The sequence below is a fragment of the Triticum aestivum genome, chromosome 6D (genome assembly GCF_018294505.1).
Source record: "Triticum aestivum cultivar Chinese Spring chromosome 6D, IWGSC CS RefSeq v2.1, whole genome shotgun sequence".
Classification (NCBI taxonomy): Eukaryota; Viridiplantae; Streptophyta; class Magnoliopsida; order Poales; family Poaceae; genus Triticum; species Triticum aestivum.
This window is the reverse complement of record NC_057811.1, coordinates 494,196,289-494,215,246: the sequence shown is the minus strand read 5'-3', so window position 1 is coordinate 494,215,246 and position 18,958 is coordinate 494,196,289. Positions and strand designations below refer to the sequence as shown.

At 44.7% G+C, this 18,958-nt stretch overlaps 1 long non-coding RNA gene across 1 annotated transcript; it reads right to left on the bottom strand.

Moving 5' to 3' along the window:
* Positions 1–9,035: 9,035 nt before the first annotated feature.
* Positions 9,036–11,907, bottom strand: LOC123146372 (uncharacterized). The gene is made up of 2 exons (XR_006472709.1): positions 11,626–11,907; positions 9,036–9,408 (listed from the first exon to the last, which is right to left on the bottom strand). It is a non-coding gene; the product is annotated as an uncharacterized lncRNA (long non-coding RNA).
* Positions 11,908–18,958: the final 7,051 nt, after the last annotated feature.

Genomic DNA, 18,958 nt, shown 5'->3' with positions numbered 1-18,958 from the left:
CTTCTAAAATGCCAGGTATACCTAGAGAGCTCGCAGAACACAACCTCAACATCATCGAGGGGTTTAAACCAGGAAAGCATGCACGTCAAAGATTCTCCACGCCGAAGAGACAAGCAATGGGGCAATAGTTGGCCAAATTGTTGGAAGCACGATTCATCCGAGAAATCAAACACTCTAATCTATTGGCGAACCTAGTCATGGTACCGAAGAAGGAAAAGTCTTGGTACCTCTACGTCGATTTCAAAGGACGTCAACAAGGCCTGTCCGAAGGACCCCTTTCTGTTACCACGAATTGATCAAATAGTCGACGCTACAGCCGGACATAAACTCTCACTATTAGAAAATAGCTTATATGTAGATCCTTAGGAGTAGCACCAGGTAAGAGCCCCACACTACTATTAAGTAGTAGTAGTGTGAGCCGAACCTTGCTACGGGTACACACTAGTAGCAGTGCGGGTGCGCACACACACACCGCTGCTGCTAAGTGGGCCCCATAGTACCCCCCCCCCCCCCCCCCCGCGGGGATAGGCACAGTAGCAGCGTCGGGTGTAAAACATGCGCTACAACTAAACTGATAGCAACATCGCGCGTTCTATACCCCGCGGTGCTACTACTGTTACACGGGGCCGGCAGGTGGGCCCCACTTAGTAGCAGCAGGTGTCGGTGTAAAAACCGGCAGATCTCGGGTAGGGGGTCCCAAACTATGGATCTTGGATGGATGGGAAACAAGGGACGTGGGACACGATATTTACCCAGATTCGGGCCCTCTCTAAGAGGTAATACCCTACGCCTTGCTTGATTATATTGCTTCTATATATGGGGATTACAGAGTTGATCTACCACGAGATCGAATGAGCTAAAACCCTAACTAGTAGGATGGCGATTATTCTCTTGGCCTCTACGGACTAAACCCCCTGGTTTATATAAACACCAGGGGTATTAGGGTTTACAGATAGTCGGTTACATCAAGGAAACGCCGGATCTTCCATCTTGACTTGGGGTACACACCAAGGCACAAAAGGTCTTCGGTTTGGATTCAGTGCGGCCCACCAGTCCGGCCCATGTGAGACAGGCCGGCATCCCGAGGACCCCATAGTCTAGGGCTCCCTCGGTGGGGGTTATACGGCACGCGCTACAGCTACTGCGCTTAGCAGGAGCGTGGGCCCTTGCCCCGTGCTGCTGCTAAGCCAGCCTTATCCCCTCTATGCCGCCCATTCCTCACTCTCTCCCCGTCGTAACCGTCCTCGTCCCGCCATCACTGCATTGCCACCATCCCCGGCCTCGGTAAGCCTCCACCATCCTGCTCCTCCTCCATCCTCCAGCTGCCGCCCCTCGTCCCTCCTCCTCCTCTCTCGTCCAATGTTGGGGATATCGCTTATCGGGAACTTATCGGTCGACCCATGATAAGGGGTAAATCGGCCATTTTATCGGCATATTGGTCGATTTATCGCCATATCGTCTGATTTATCGGCCGATTTATCTTATCGTCCAGACACAGATAAGCGATAAATCGGCCGATTTATCGGAATATCGGAAGATGTCTTGAACAGTGCTCTCGTCCATCCGCCGCCCTTCCTCCCTCCTCCATACGCCGCCCCTCCTCCCTCCTCCAACCACTCCTCTTCCTCCCTCCTCCCTCCTCCATCCACAGCCCCTCCTCCCTACTACATTTTGAATTAGTAGGGTTTAGTTGATATGTAACAATTTGTTAGTTAATAGTTTCTAGTTGATATATAACACTTATTTGGTATGGTTAACTCAAGTAGTACAAAATTAGACAGAGTTAATAATTTCTAGTTGATATATAACACTTTGGTTTAGGATAGCTTCTAGGGTTTAGTTGATAGTTTCTAGGTAACTGATTTAGTAAAAAAATAGACAGAGTTAAAATTTATTATACCTTTAGTTAGGAAACGTAGTAGAAAACAAAAATTTCGCACCTACGATTACCCAAGATCAATATGAAGTTGCATTACGGGTTGGGATCACGATCGTTACCGGCATAGAGTTATAGCAGAAGAAGAACGTGTCGGTGTAGATCTTACTTGGAGTCCCTCGAACCATTGATGAACGATCCCTTGTACCGCCTACAAACAGTCCCTCGAACCGAAGACCAAAAGCACGGCCTCTCTACTTGGTTGCAAGCGTGCAACCTCCATGATTTGGTAGCGCTTCGCCGTCCAGAGCTAATCATCGTCGCAGAATTAGAGGGAGGATATTAGAACCACACTGGGCTTCTAATTATGAGACCAAGAGGAATAGGCATGCTCTAATTAGTCAATGAGGATCAACTAAAACATGAACTAGAAGAACTAGAGGAGGCTCCAAAACTATGTATGCAATAGAGCAAAAAAACTAATATATAGGTTGGAGGAGGAGGAGGAGAGGGCAGCCACCAAGGGGGCGTCCCCTTTGGGGCGCCGGCCATGGGGAGGGAGGGACACCCTCCCCTTGTCCAATCCCCCCCCCCCACCCACCCACCCACCCACACAAGGAAAGGGGGCGCCTTCCCTACTTGGGCTCTTGTGGCCCAAGTTGCCTTACACCTCTTGGCCTTTTAAGGCCCATTGATATAAAAAATTAAATTTAAATGCTCTAAATGCCTCTAGATCATTTTATGTATATTTTAACATCCCCGAAAACATTTTCCACCTATATATATATTTATGGGTAATACCCGATATTCACCGAAACTCTTCCAGTGACCCTGAAACGCTTCCGGATCCACTTGGAACTATTCTGAATATTCACGAAACAAATCCACAAATATATCCCGTCCCACTAACACTCAGCAGATCGTGATTGTCTTAAGCTTATGACCCCGTTGGTTCGGTAACTCATAGAGATGAACGGAAACCATTCATTCAACAACTGACATTGGGACTGTGGACTTCCGTGTCGGACCCTATGAGCACATGAATAATATTCGAGTGAACCTTTGGTTATCATGTGGTGTTCACTTTGCTTCGCGATACTAAACCCGGGATGCATCAGTATCCTCCTGAGTCATCACCATGCTCACTATACCGAAATCCTCGTTACTGGTTTTGTTCTTCTTTCTCATTATTGTATTCCGGCATCCCCGTGACGAAGTCACCTATGTCTGGCCAGACGATGATTGATGCCGTTACACCAAGAGGACCCTAAGAATATCTCTATATTGTCGGAGGAGAAAATCCCTCTCTTGAGCTATCCGGCCACTTGTCAAACTTTCAGATGAACCTATAAGTTGTCATTATGATCACTGTATTACTGGTGACGTTTGAGCAACTCCAAAGCCCATCGTATGGTAAGAAGTGACCACGATACTCTCATTAATGAAACATTTTCCAATAATATTTAGCAAGATAACCTCATAATAGATTTCTAATGTTATGACATTGTGGTTCTAATATATTTACTTGAAAATTTTATTTGCACTGAATTTTAAATTTATTTGTCAAAGAAAGGAAGGTTAGTCACTCCATTGCTAACAATTGGCCCTTAAGATATTATTCCATTAAACTAATAATCCCTCTGTCTAGACTCCACAAAATAAAGTGTACCGCTAGAATCAAGTTTAGTCTGTATATTTATTTGAAGATAAATTAAAATCTTGTTTGAGAGGTCTGAAGTGCAACCCAACAACCATCTACATAAATATTTCTTGTTCATGGTTGCCCATCACAAAGTGTGAGCAAATCAAACAATCTAGAATCTGTATGTTTCCTATGAAATGTATGACATGTTTTTTTTTCTAAATCCTTAACATATAATAACTAAGAAAATTTCATAGTACAGTTCATTACAAACTTGTCACACAGGATGGAATACCCCCAACTAACAAGCCTTCCCTCTAGAATGTAAGACAACTTGTTGTTGGGCTGCATATCGGTTTTCCAGGAACTTGTCGTTGGGACTCATACATAGATAATATAGATAAATATGAAAAGATATGAGCTGGAGCTAAATTTGCCTTATATTTTCAGTGAGTATAATCCGGACGCTATGCCGATGTGTGTGCCCAGATGTGCACTTAGTATACTGGATCGATGGATATTTGATCTCAGGTTCTTCAGATCGATTTAAGGATTCAACCGCGACGATTGCGGCTGTGAGGCGCTAGTCCTTAGGGCTACGTGCACGAAGACTTGCCGGGTTTCAGCGGCGCATTGGCGGCTCGTTCTGGCCATAGCAATGGTCGTTCGGTGGTCTACGGACCTCGATGTCTTTTTTATTATGTTTGAGATGCTTTGTACTTCTGGTGAATCTTTATAATAGACTAGTAGAACGCCCGTGCGTTGCCACGGGCTTTAAAAATATTATAATGTTATTTATGGAGCTAAAATAACCGAGAACAATGCCGCCTCAGCCAAGGGCGGAGCTATATGGTGGATAGGATTGGTCACAGCCGACCCTGGGAGGTCTTGTTTGGCAGCGGCATGCCTTCCCTCAGGGTGGGCAGGTTATCGGGACTACTCGGTTTGACATGGGTGAGAGGAGCCGGGTGAAAGCCTTGTGCTCCGGCGCCGGTGACGATGATGCATGTGGGTGTCGCGTTCCTCCTGGGGGCGTCGTTGTGGCCCTCTTACCGAGCCAGGGCTCCGGGTGAAAACCCTTGACTGTCTCCTCGGTCTCGGCGATGGTGACGCGTTGCGCAGCTACCCTCCTGAGGGCATCGTCGTGGAGCCTAAGTTTCTCTGGCGCGCCGTGTCGTCATCGACGGACGTTTTCAGATCTTGTCTGGGAGCTCCCTCGGTTTTGGCATGGGCGGATTCACTTGCCTCCTATTCTATTACACAGGTTCACTTGACTCTTATTCTTTTACACAAGACCTCGTTGATTTTGCTCACGACCCTCGTTTTCTGCAGGCAGGCTCGGTTCCATGACCCGAAGCGGGAGGGCAAGGGGCCTCTCCAATGGTAACTTGATGTGAGCGGCGAAACAAGGTCTAGCGATTTCCATTGCCGGCGAGTCTCCTTCCCTGTCGGTAGTCTAGGTTGCTTTGTGCTAAGGTGTGGTCTCTCATGTATTCATGTATTTTTCTTTGGTCTGCTTTGTAAAAGGATCTCCTCATCACCATGTATCAGTTTGGTTGTGGTGCTTTATATATAAAGCGGGGCGGAAACCTTTTTCGGCATATATGAGAAATGATATGTACATTACAACAGATCACCATATACGAATAAAATTACTCTGATCACCATACATGAAATATGATTTGTACATTACAAAAGTGATTCCCATCATATTTTCCTTGTGCTCTATGTAGATTATAGGTTCGTCTCAGGTACACGATGAGAAATTTAATTGCTTCCGAGAACAGAAAGATAGCAAATGGAAAAACCAGCTGCTGCCTGCACGATCCAGGTTTGCAGCATACAAATAAATACACACAGACTATGTATGTACTACAACATTATAAGATACAAATCAAAAGAATATACATTAATATTCCATATTGTAGGGGAAACAAATCTGAGGCATAAAGTAGAGAGAAACACATACCTGCAACGCGTAGGATATAAGATCATCTGAATGAAAATCTTCCTCATGAGAAACATATTGATGCCGGATGCATATAAGAATTATTATTATTTTCTCTATAAGATTGCCCTCTCAGGAATAAAATGTAGTTGTGTTTTTAATGGAACAAAATACTGTTGTAGGCCATCAACGATGCACTATCAGTTTGAAATAGGAAACAGAGCTGAAGATGTTTTGGTTCCATTGATGAATATCACAAATTGGACTCTCCACACGGAGAAAAAAGGTATCAATTGACTACTAAAGATATACATATATGCATACATTCGATTATTCTCATCTAAGGGATATGCAATGCAAGTAACACTGTACATGGGCATGGTACTCAAGATGTTTCTCTAATTTTGCTATATTACAACATGTACACTTTAAAGAGAGGCACTAACGACTCCACATTTTTTCCAAGCATCAAAGTAATTGCCTGTTAAGGTATTGATTTTTCAGTGTTTGTTACAAATACTATCACATCAGAGCTGCAGAACCCATTTCTCTCTTAGATCAATAACAAAGAGATCAAACATTAAACCTTTGAGAGGTGGTTAGCAATTCCATGGAACATCAACTTAGCGATTCCCTTCAGTCCGGTAAGTCACCAACAGATTTAGCTATGCAAAGGAGGGAGCTCGAACAGACATCAAGCAGGAGTGTGGATGCACCTAACAGTTCTCTTAGGTAGGAAATCATGCACCTAGGTAGGAAATCGAAAGTCTCCAAAAATGTATAGCAGATGAGAACTGTAGTGCCCTCTTATTCCCAATGAATAATCAAGCTAGGGGTCCCAAAGCACATTCATTAGAAGTGAATTAGCAACTCTCCTCTCTGTTATTGTGCTGACCAATTATAAGATTTCCTAGCTGTAAATTGCAGCAAGTTTCGATCCCACAATCAGTTTATTGTCGCAAGTTATGGGGCTGTTAATTCCGAGAAATGCACCTAACTAATTTTTTTGAGGCATGCTTGACCAATCAGCTTCTAGCTAGATGGCAAAACCATGTATATATATATCTGGGCTATTTTGTTTCGCGTAACAGAATATTATTCTGTTACCATACATGAACTGATGAATTCAAGCGGTTAAACTGATGAAATTCGAGTGCTTGAACTGATGCTTTCTATTTCTGTTAAAAATCGTCTTCTTTAGTTCAATTGTTTTGCAATTGTTTTTGTCGGAACGGGGCGTGTAATATATCGTTGGAAAGGTCTTGACATCTACATTACAATTTTATAAAAAAATTGGCAAAAAAGTTATGATTTAAGAGCAGTTTTGAAAAAAACCGTTTTTTTCAAAACCGAAAACGCAAATCGTATTTTGAACTTAATTTTCAAACAGTTTGTCGGAATTGAGCAAATGAGATGGCGTTGGAAAGCTTGTGAAAATCCGCATCTTCCATATATCTACTATTTTTTCAAATTCTATATGATTTAAAAGTAATATGAAAAATCGTGAAATTCTGGGCGAAACGTATTTTCGCTGTTTTTTGCAAACAGTTTGTCGGATTGACGCAAATGATACGGCGTTGGAGAGCTATGGAAAATGCGCAACTTTTGCGTATGGAAAGTTTTTTCTAGTTCCTTACGGTTCAAATACGAATTCAAATACGGTTAAAATTGGTTTTGAACATGATTTTGTTAAAAAGTTTATTGAAATGGTGCAAATAATATACCATTGAAAAGCTACCGAAAATGCGAAACTTAGTCATGTTAAATATTTTCTCAAATTCGCAATTGTTTAAGAGTAATTTTGAATACGGCAAGACGGATCCTGCTGTTTTCTCGTCTGAAAAACAGAGTACTCGTACTGATATATGTGTATTTGTACTGAGCTATTCTTTGTAGAGTAATTTTGAATTATTCTGAAAAAAGAGTACTTGTACTGATGTTTGCATGGGTTTGTACTAAGCATGTTTTCACTAACTAGACTTTGCTCTGTTTTTGGGTAATATTTTTGCTTGTAAATTTTCAACGGTTTACTGTATCGTCGCCCCTGTACTTGCATGGTTTGTATCATCGAATTGAGTGATATTTTATTCAAAAAGAAAATGTTTTGTTTTGTTTCTTTTTTTTGAACTCAATTTTTTTTGACAACGATGTTCTGAACTTCTCTCATTTCACGACTTGTACTGAGGTATTTACTAAGCAGGATTTTCATGGGGTTTCTTTTTTTGCTTGAACTTTTACAATTTGAATTTCTGCCATTTCTTTTATTCCAAACGGACCACCGTTTTTAACTCGTACGGAGGTACTTACTACGCCCGAACTGGGGTGGCTGTCGCGTGTCTCGGCGAGGAAGAAGACGAAGCTCGGGGGCGAGGCTGGATTCGGCCGGCGGCTGGTCCGGTCGGTAGGATGCTGCGCAAGGCGGGGGCTGACAGGCGCAGGGCGGCGGGGCTCGGAGTGGCGGCGCACGGCGGAGGGGCTCGGGGTGACGGCGCGGGGTGGCGGCGCGGGGCGGGGATGGCGGTGCGCGGCGGCCGAGTGAGGCTGGGACGGTGCACGGCAGCCGCTGGAGGCGGGGACGAGCTGGCGAGCTCGTCGGAGGGGAGGCGCGCGGGGAGGATCCGGCACCCGTCGACGGGGAGGTGCGCGGGGACGGGCCGGCGCCCGTCGGAGGGAAGGTGCGCGGGGAGGGGCCGGCGAGCCCGTCGGCGGGGAGGCGTGTGGACGGCCGGCCGGCGGCAGCGCGTGGGTCGGAGGAGCGACCCGTCACGGCGCCGCGGGCTCCCTCGCTACGGCTGCCGCCGTCGCTCGCTCGCCCGCGACGGCTGCCTCCAGCGGTAAGAGGCGGGTTAGGTTGGGGTCGGGTCGGGGAGTTTCTGCTATGGCCAGCGCGTCGCGCCCTTATAGGACCGAGGGGTAACAAAATAATATTCTGTTACTAGTAACAGAATAGTCCAGCCATATATATATATATATATATATATATATATATATATATATATATATATATATATATAGGGTCGCGCTATTTGTCACCCAGGGCGAGGAATTCACCCCAGTCCAATCTCACCGGCAAGACTTGAAAGCATAAGAAAGAAAATAATTGAGGTAAGATTACAGTGGGGAGAAAAGAGACCGGTCTCCCATCGCACAAAGAGAGACACGTAATCTTACGGAATGCATGCTTGTAAGTTACGTCATGTCCATGAAACGTGCACCAAAATCATGCTATAAAAACGAAAGATAGTGTTGTAATCTTACGGCAATGAATGGGGTGGTGTTCATAATTTTCTTTATATGATAAGAAGCCTGCATTCCTATATTGTATTTTCTCTTAAGTAATTTTATGACCCGTATAAAATAGCATACATACAAATCTGTACAGGAGGCATTTGGACAACCATGACGTAAGAAAAATCTGTAGCCAACATACAAATTATTGGAACCTCTCTAAAAGGTGATAATCAGGCCCGTGAGAGGCATTAATGTACAGAATTTGAGAGCCAAGACAAGAACTAACCTGGTGGCCTTTAAATCATACTGCATGGAATAACAACGACATGGCCCAGGAATAACAAAGCCAAATAAATATATTCCATGTAGAAAAAAAACTGATGATTCCACAAAATATCTCACGTAATAAAAATCATCCATACGAGTACAAATGAAATTCCTTTGGAGAAACTAAATGCCACTTGGCACTCGGTAACCAGCAGCAGGAAAAATCACAAATCATTACTACAGAACTGAATACTACTGGGCTAATTACATCAAGATGCAAAGAGATTTGGAGGCGCAACTTCAGTGCCATCGTACAGGTTTGAGCTTGGTCTTCAAGCTGCTTAATTTGCAGGGGGGCAAAGATTTCTCATCAATTTCATCTGTCCAACAATCTCTCCGGCGACTGGAACATTCATATCCATGAGTTGGAAGCAACATCGTATCCTATTAATAGATCTGAAGCCTTTATGTTCACTTTCTTCTCGCCAATCCTGAATTTTGCTACTGTAAAGGAAGATCCCAAAATTTGAATCTAACATTACTTGCACCCACCAAACAATAAAATAAGAAGACATGTTCCAGAAATCCACTCCAGTTTGAAATAAAATACTGTACATTCTATCCCTTGTATATTAGCAGTCATCCACTTGAATAGACACTTGAAAAACATACTCCGCTGTTAGAAGCATACCAACAAACAGGTAGAGGCCGCCAAGGCGCCAACACGCAAGAACATATAACATTCGTGGATTATCTGAATGATGCAGTAAACCAAACAGAGCAAAAACTAATATAAATATGCAAATGATCAAAATGAGCAGATTATACAAGAACAAAGGGAACCTTAAACTTCTGATTTCCTCTTCGTATACTAATAAAAATTCTGTATGATTATGAGCTAAAAGCCTGTCATGATAATTTAAACTCATACCCAAATTTGTACACCACATTTTCTTTTTCAAGGAATCATACAAACTAGTCTGTAGCCGGGAATTTCAATCAGTAATGGAGATGCATGCCATCAGTCTATCTAGTCTAGATTAAAACAAGCTAGTAGTCAAAATAAACCATCACAGGAAGCCAGAAGTCACTGAAGATTGATTTTTGGGGACAAAACCTACTCTTTTTGGTCACCTAAATCTACAGTTTCATGTATTGAGAAATCAAACCTTTTTTTTAACCATCAAAGACAGTAGGAAAGATTCGTACAATCCTACTGACATGTATTAATTCATGAATCACAATTTACAATTAAATGCTGGAGTATCACCCTATTCCTTCTCTCCCCATGACTGAGGAAAAGGTTATAGAGTAACCGCAAAGAGAAGGAGCTCTAAACTAGAGAGTTTACAAAAGAGTTTATAAAGGGCCCTAGGGTAGGTTTGGTTCTGTGTAATGGTACTAATACTCCCCCCCCCCCCCCCCCCCCCCCCCCTCAATCATGCACTGTATCAAGCTTTTTAAGACATCACGTGTGTGGTATATGACAACGCTGAACACTCTTCCTCCCGTAATCAATGGAGGATGGAAACAATAGCATTTTCTTATTATAAGGAGATGGGCGCAAAGTAATATGAATGTATAACCATAGTCATAAACTATGAATTGACATGTACATGTCGAGTAAAGTTAAATTAGAAATGACACTATTTATGAACAAAAACAAGAAAAAACTCTGACCAAGCACATACAACTGGGGAAAACAAAATATGACAGTCTGAGTACTAAGCTTGTCGGAGAGCTATGCCCAAAACACCATACATCCGGGGACGAGATCAAAATAGTATACAAAATGCTTCAGCTCTGCATTTGGGGACGTAATCCATCCAAATTCAGGAAACTATATTTCTTATAGAATCTAACTTAATTCAAGCAGATATTACAGTTATTTCGCACTCCTGAAAATCAAAACTGAACTCTGGGATCAGAATTCATGTTATCTAAATATTACAGTTTGGACAGGACAATTGTAGAACCTTCAGCCAACAATTACAGTTTGGTCGTAGAGCTATCACTATATATTTTGGAGGCAATGTTATCCCTGTACTAACGAGAGCAAACTCAAAAACGGAAGTGCGCTACTGAATCCCCAATTTGCTGGAACTACCAAAGGCACTAGTTCTGAACGCCAATTAAATAGCTGCATAGTCCAGCCAGCTACACTGGGAGCTACAGAGTAGCTGGCTGGTAGCCTCGTACTATTGTCAGATCAAGCTAATTTTGTGGCGCACATGAACATCTCCTGAAGCGGCTGATGCAATCAAATTTGGGACTATTAAAATGAAGATGAATCGAGCCACACTCCTAACCAATCCGAATACCAATGGTTCTTGTTTTTCTTCAGGCCACCATCAAACAGGCCATAGATGAGGTGCTCTGTTTGATGGTTCAATAAATGACTCTATCTATGAACAAAACCAATAAGATATCTGACTAAGCACATACAAACTACGCAAAAGAAATTATGACAGCCCGAGTACTAAGCTTGTAGGATAGCTATGCCCAAAAAAAAATATTTGGGGACGAGACCAAAATAAAATACATAATGTTTCAGCTCTGCACTTGGGGACACAATCCATCTAAATTTAGCTAACCAATTTTCTTACTGAATCTAACTTAATTCAAGCAGATACTTGGCATGGGAGAGTAAACTACACATACATGACGGAGAGGGGGCGATACTGAAGAACTCCGATGGTGAACACCTAGTTGCTGACCGTTGTCGTGGGAGTAGATGCAGCCCGCATCAAACAGAATGCCAACCATCACCGCACCCTAACAATGATTGCCAGTGATGTTAAAATATTATACAAGAACAGAAGTTCTATATGAAAACAGCAAATAAACACATAATTCGAGCAGATATATTGGATGGGAGAATAAGACACATACTCATATAATTTGATGGAGAGGGGGCGATACTGATTGTATTACTATGGTCATAGCAAGTGATAAGTAAAAGTGCACTGGGATTTTCTTTTTGAAGTTATTACTTCATAAAATTTCTTATTTATCCAGTAATCTATGTGGAGACTGTTTGAGCTAACTCAGCACTTCCTTAATCCAGTTATAGATGACCTGGTAGCCCTTCATATATTTTCATGTTATGAAGAAAGTTTCAGGCAGCTAATTCAATATTTACGCAGAGACATCAGGCTAGCTGAAACCAAAACAAAGTGAACACGGTGATGGTCATAAGTCTATTTGATTATTATTTTTCTCCACGCCTTGAATCCGAACTGAACTCTTAGATCACGATTCATGTCATCTAAATATTACAGTTTGAACAGGACAATGGTGGAACTTTGAGCAAACAATTTTTTTTTCATTGGTTTGTAAAGTTATCACTATATATTTTGGAGGCAAAGCTATCCCTGTACTAAGGAGAGCAAACTCGAATACAGAAAAACACCCATAAGCTTTATACTAAATCCCTGATTTGTTGGAACTACCAAAGACAATAGTTCCGAATTACAATCAGATAGCTGCATAGTACAGCCTGCTACACTAGGAGCTAGGGAGTATGCCTACTCGTACTATCTTAAGATCAAGCTATTTTTGTGGCGCACCATGGCCATCTCCTGAAGCGGCTGATGCAAACCAAAATTTGGGACTAATAAACCGAAGAGCATTCAAACAACAGTCCTAACATTCGGAATACCAATGGTTCTGGTTTTGCTTCAGGGTTCAGGCTACCATCAAACAGAGCACCTCATATACGGCATGTTTGGCAAATGATGGGGAGAGCAATAGGAGATTAAAGGAGGGAGTTAGAAGGCCCCCCTGGGTCTGTCTACCCCCGCCTCAGCAGCCTGATATTTAATCAACAACCCAACCTGAACTTGAGTGAGAAAACATTCTCCTATATCATGAATATACAGTAGATGTTTCCTTACTGGGAACAACCTTATACAAGAAAGCACAGCCGAAGCATGAACCTAGCAAGTAAGTAAATGTCTAAGGTAGTCAGATATGATTGCAATTCTTTATCACTTCACTGATGAGGCTTGGTGCACACTTCTCTTCCTATATAATATGCTAATTAATCTAAATGGCAGTAGCAAAGTGACTAATAAGAAGATACAGACAAGCATCGAGAGAGAGAGAGAACCTGGGGACGGCTTGGGTGGCAGCTATGCGACAGAGGCCATGGAACCTGTGTTGCTGCTGCTACCTTGCATCTTAGATGGAGGAGGGCAATGGTCAGCTCGCTGGAGAGTTCACAGAGACGGCCTCGGCTTTGTCCGGGCTCCGGAGCAGTTGTGACGGAGGGGTCGCAAGCCTTGCTCCCATCAGAACCCCTCCTTATGCCGCCGTGCGCGACGAAGAGAAGAGGAGCGTGGAGTGGAGGCAGGGGCCGCCGCCGCCGTGGCGACGAGAGTCCAGCGGCCAAAATAGGGGAGCGCGGGTGCGGGTTATGGAGAAGGAGGTCGGGCCATGGTCCTCGTCCATCGCCACGGGCCGCCACACTGTCGCCGCCGAAGAGGCCGCCACCCGCCGTGAAGCCTCTTGCAGCACCGGCCGCTCGCCTCGGTGCTGCCTCCGGCAAATGGGGCACCACTAGTGCCACACGCATCCGTGTCCAGCAGCAGCTGCCGGCAGCTCGCCGTCGAAACCTCCCGCCGCTCGCCTCCGAAAAACTGCTCGCCGCTTAGATCCAAAATGCCGGGGTTATCCATTTTTCTTTTCTTTACTTTTGATCGACGGGAAGAGTGGGTTAACCGTCGCCTTGAAAAAAAAAAGCTTGACCGGACAGCGGTGCGGCTTGAGCCATGTAGAGCGATTGCCATGGAGCCAGGGTCTCGGTTCGACCCGGGTGAGGAATGAGTAATTCTTCACCCTGGGTTACTAATAGACTTTCTCTCTCTCTCTCTCTCTCTCTCTCTATATATATATATATATATATATATATATATATATATATATATAAGTAGATCAGAAGGCTATGTGAAGTTGCCCAAAAATGCAGATAAGGACGTTGGTTTTCTGGGAAGAACCAAAGAGATGTATGTAATAAATGACACAGCGACAAAATGTTTGGCTTAAAATAAATCAGAATTCAAAGTTCATAAACCTAAAGGATCATAATTTGTTCAGTGAAGTTTCCCACAGATGTCAAAAGCACAATGTTTAGAAATGGGTCGCCAGTTCTAGACCAGTCTTCCCTGAAGCCTGAATTCTAAATAATTTCTCTGCAAATAGACATGTACTGAGAGAGATTAGTGCAACCCAGAAAAATCAAATCAGAGAAGCAGATGGGTCTAGGTGCATAAGGTAGGAGTCGAGTCGCCACCGCTACTGATGGGTGGCATGGAGATGACAGCAACGCGGCACACACTGGTGGCGAAGAGGCCGTCATGGAAGGTAGCAGCGTGTGCGACCATGAGGGGCGTGTTGGAGGCGTGGTCGAAGAGAGCACGGCATAGCCTGCGCCCTGGCGCTGGATTTTAAACCAGGGCCATACTCGAGAAAATGGAGCCCCTGAGACATGTTAGCAAAAAGAGAATGTGAAAATTCGCTAGGCTTACAGTATTCCTGGGTACAAATCTTTTGCTAAAAAAACTAAATCACCTTCTGATTTGTTTCTTGCATTTTTTATATGAATTCATATTTCCTATTTCTCGTAGGCATTGTACCGTAGAAAGAAAAAAGGAAAACTAAAGGACAAGAGAAAGCTATCTCTTGAAGTATGTTAGATTCGGTATGTATGAGCACGTCGTAGCTGTGCACCAACTGCTACCTGGACGTGGCCTCCACCTCCTGCACGATCGGCAAGTGGCTCCGTGTCCTTGAACGCCAACTTCTCCGGCAGGTCCGTCATGCCGGAAGACTCCATCAACTCGTTGATCAAGCCCGACGCCACGAACACCCCCACGCATGCCGAGGGACCTAGAAAGCCACCACAAGGAGCGTCAGTGGAGAGCGACAACGCCGCAGCAGACGATGCTATGAACCTATCATCAGAAGGAGGAGGAGGGGGGAAGGTGAGGTAGTACCAGGACATACTCGGAGGCACGGACACCATTGGGGAGCACAGTGATGCATGTGGGGAGGCGGGCTAGTTGGTCGAGGAGAGGTACAGCGGGAGGTCGAGCCCGCAGGGGGCGCAGGAGCTAGGCCGAGCGTGCAGTGGAGGCAACAACCGTGACAAAGAAGTGATGTTAATTTCAAGATCAAATGGAATACCCATGTCATCCTCCGTGCTCGATGAGGACCGAGTCATAACCGTAGGGAAGCTTCGACAGCACCGACTGCTCTGAGATGCTTCTCCATGATCTCCTTGCAGCTTCCAACAGAACAAACCCAGCGAGGGAGGTCATTTAATTGCCTAATGCAACATTTCAGTCAGTAACTGAACCACTGTGCGGTACAGACTACAGAGAGTGAATTCAGTCTGAGCTTTTGTAGGCGGAGACGTAGGTAGGACCGTAGGAGCAGAGCAGGAAGAGCGTGCCGTCGAGCTCCATCTGGTACAGCCAAACCACCAGGTCGTCGATGCCGTTATCCGTGAAGTCTTTTCAGCAGTGATCCATATGTGCTTTCTGGGAATCTTTTCAGCGGCTAGGCTTTCCAAACCCTCTCTCGCTAATCCATATGTGCAAATATAATGAAATTTTCCCAGATTACTGCTGAAAAGATTTAGTATTTACTAGAATTTTTCCTTTTTTTGGAAAACATCAAATTTTGAATATATTCGAATCTTTTTGCTAGATGGATTGATATATCTAGAACTAAACTAGTGAAGGACTGAACTAGCTAAACTGCTAAAGCACTGCACAGGATTGAAGTCACTGAACTAAGAAAGTAGACATAGGAAAACAGCCTGCTCTTCCGTCGACCGGGCCTCCTGGACTGGATGGCGACGAGCGATGGCAGACCCGGCGAGCTGCAGAGGGCCTGGCCGCGTGGGCCCTGGGCGACGAGCTCCCCGGCTCCCTCGGTTGATGACGGCCTCTGGTGGATAGACGACGTCCGGCGGCTAGGCTTCGTGGCTGGCTGCTCCTGCGTGTGCTGGTGGACTCGTGGTCGCCTGATTTGCTTAGATGGGCTGGTTGGACAAGTTTTCCTTGGCTGGACCTGCCAAATATTCTGAAGCCTACTGCTAATTTTTCTTTTTGCGAATTTGGAGGGTAGGCTCGAGCCTATCAAAGCCTCCCTGCTGGATTCGCCACTGCATCACGTATGCGACGAATGATCAGCTTGCTGTTCAAATACATCTAAACGCACGACGCGTGTCTTTTTTCCTCGGGGGGGGGGGGGGGGGGGGGGGGGGACTAGAAACCCTAGCCATTGTCAGGAGAGTCCCTCCGCCGCCTTTCTCCGGCGGCTCCACTTCATCGGTGACCTCGGTCATCGGTGCTGGGGGGGGGGGGGGGGGGGGGTCGCTGAATCTATGTGTGTGGATCGTGTAGCTTTAGGTTAAGCCCAAGTAGCTTCCTTTTTTTCTGTTGTTCATCGTCTTGGCTTCGGCAGCGGTTATGGCTGCACTGAATAAAGAAGCTTCAGATTCTTCCCCAGCGAGGCAATTGGTCCTATGGTGGGGGTGGATTTGAAAACAAGTCTATTCAAGTAAGGATGGCGTTGAAAATCTTGTAGCTGGCGGACCCGGTTGTTTCCGGTGACGGTGAGCCTCGGAATCGCCCGAGGGACAGCCGCGCGCGCCGGAGGAAGGGTTTTGGGGCAGCTTTGCTTCGTCCGGAGGGGGAAAAGAAAGGGGCGGTCGGCTTTACTTCGGCCAGAAGGAGAGTAGAAAGGGGCGGCCGGTTGCGGAGGGGGAGAAGAACGGGACGGCCGGCTTTGCTTTGGGGGAAGGTATGTTCACCAACTATTTTGATTCAATTTCGATCGCTAGTCTCAGCAGAAATTCATTGGCGTGAATTTTTTAAAGATAGAATGGAGTTCATCATCGTCTTTGTCAGATGATTCAGGCATAGAAGAGATAATCCTGGACTAGGATTTTGACAACCTAGTGTTGTTGCCTCTCGTGGACATATTTGAGAAGGGCTCGAAAAAAAAGCGCCGCATTCCTCGCAACCGAGCTCTTGGCGAAGAAATGCTCATAAATGACTACTTCGTCGAGGTACCGACATATCCGGCTCACCTATTTCGTAGGCGATATCGAATGCATAGGCCTATTTTCATGCGCATCGTTGAAGCTTGCGAGCAAAATTGCCGTTTTTTCACTCGGCGTAGGAATGCCCCGCCGGTTTGCTTGTGTTTAGTGCATATCAAAAAATATCGGTGGCCATGTGAGTGATTGCATCTGGTGTTCCCGCCGACTACGCCGATGAATATCTTTGCCTTAGAGAAGATACCACCATCAAATGCGTTCAGGTTTTGCAAAGACAATGATTCGAGTTTTTGGCCGGAAGTACCTTCAAGATCCAAACAAGGAAGACACAAAGAAGCTCATGGCAATGAACGAAGAAATGGGATGGCTGGGCATGCTAGTATTGATTGCATGCATTAGAGGTGGAAGAATTGTCCGGTGGCTTGGGCAGAGCAATACACTGGCCACAAACGCAAACTCACCATTGTGTTTCAAGCAATGGCTTCACATGATTTATAGATTTGTCATTGTTTCTTTGATTTGCTGGTCTCTCAATGATATCAATGTCTTGCCTTGATCTCATCTTTTTGCTCAGCTAGCTAGTGGGAAAGCTCCGGCATACAACTGTACCATCCATGGACATGACTATTGACTATACCATAGGGTACTATCTTGCCTATAGCATTTATCCTGCATTGGTCAACATTTGTGCAGACGATTAATGACCCTGAAACCAGGAACACGCAACTTTACGGAATCTGCTGCTAGAGATGCTCTAGCGAATCATCGATAGATCGACAATGTATATACCCTATTTGCGCGATGCGCCTATTTGTGCCGGTCCTCTCGCTGTCCGCTTACCGGTGTGGGACTAATTATAGCTCTGCATGACATGAAAATCAGTACTATAATACTACAACGAATGATCGATCGATACAGCTGTGTATACCCTCCAATGCGTACATGTACTTCATGCGCATTAGATTAATCATGCGTGGAGCTTGTACATATGCAACTAGCTAGCCTGCACAATTGTCCAACGTATTTATAGAAGTCGTTTGTCGACGTAGGAGGATAACAATACAAATCATTTTTCTAGGGCTTAGAAAACAAGAGATGACTAGGAGGCGTTCAGCACTTCCCCTCGATCTCTTGTCGTCCCGCCGCGGGTTTCCTTGCCTTCTGCCGCCCTCTACAACGACCGGAAGGTGGGGGAACTCAATGGCGGAGACAAGAAAATCAAATGAGGGGGGACAAATACTATTAAGCATTGTTGGGGAGGGCCAGTCCACCAAAATATAACATTTTAGGATGAAATAAAATCACTATTTATATGCTTATTGGGCTTAAATCAGTGATGTTAGGGTTGCCCAAGGCCCCTGCTGGTCCCCCTGTCTTCGCCATTGGGAACTCTGGATCTAGGTGTCTAGTCAGTGTCTCGAGGGTCTTCAAGTTATTCGTCATAGGTGAACTTGAAGCAGCACGTCAATGGGAATAATCATTCATCGGATTTCCCGATGTCAATATCTTTCCTTGGAGTGGCACTGGCGACTCATAGGATGGTGTTGTCTGTTTTCTTTTTGGAGAAAGAATACCACACTTTATTGATCAAGGATAATGAAGAGTTCACTAGAGAATAGGGTCACTAGAGAACTCACAAGATCTACCTAGAATATGTGTTGCCACATTCGACAAATGATTTATACATGACTAAAATGAATAGACGAAAAAGAACAACGCCAACTGTTTGATATCATCAAAGATGAGTCCCATTGGCAAACGATACATCGTTAATGAATTTAGCCTGGCCTGATTAGCGTATGTCCATAGCATTGTGACTTGTCAGACGCACGCAAAGCAAACTGTATGTGCGAAGACTACGAATGTATTAACAATCTGGAATGCAAAAATGTACCACATAGGGATAGAGCTGTTGTGTAGGGG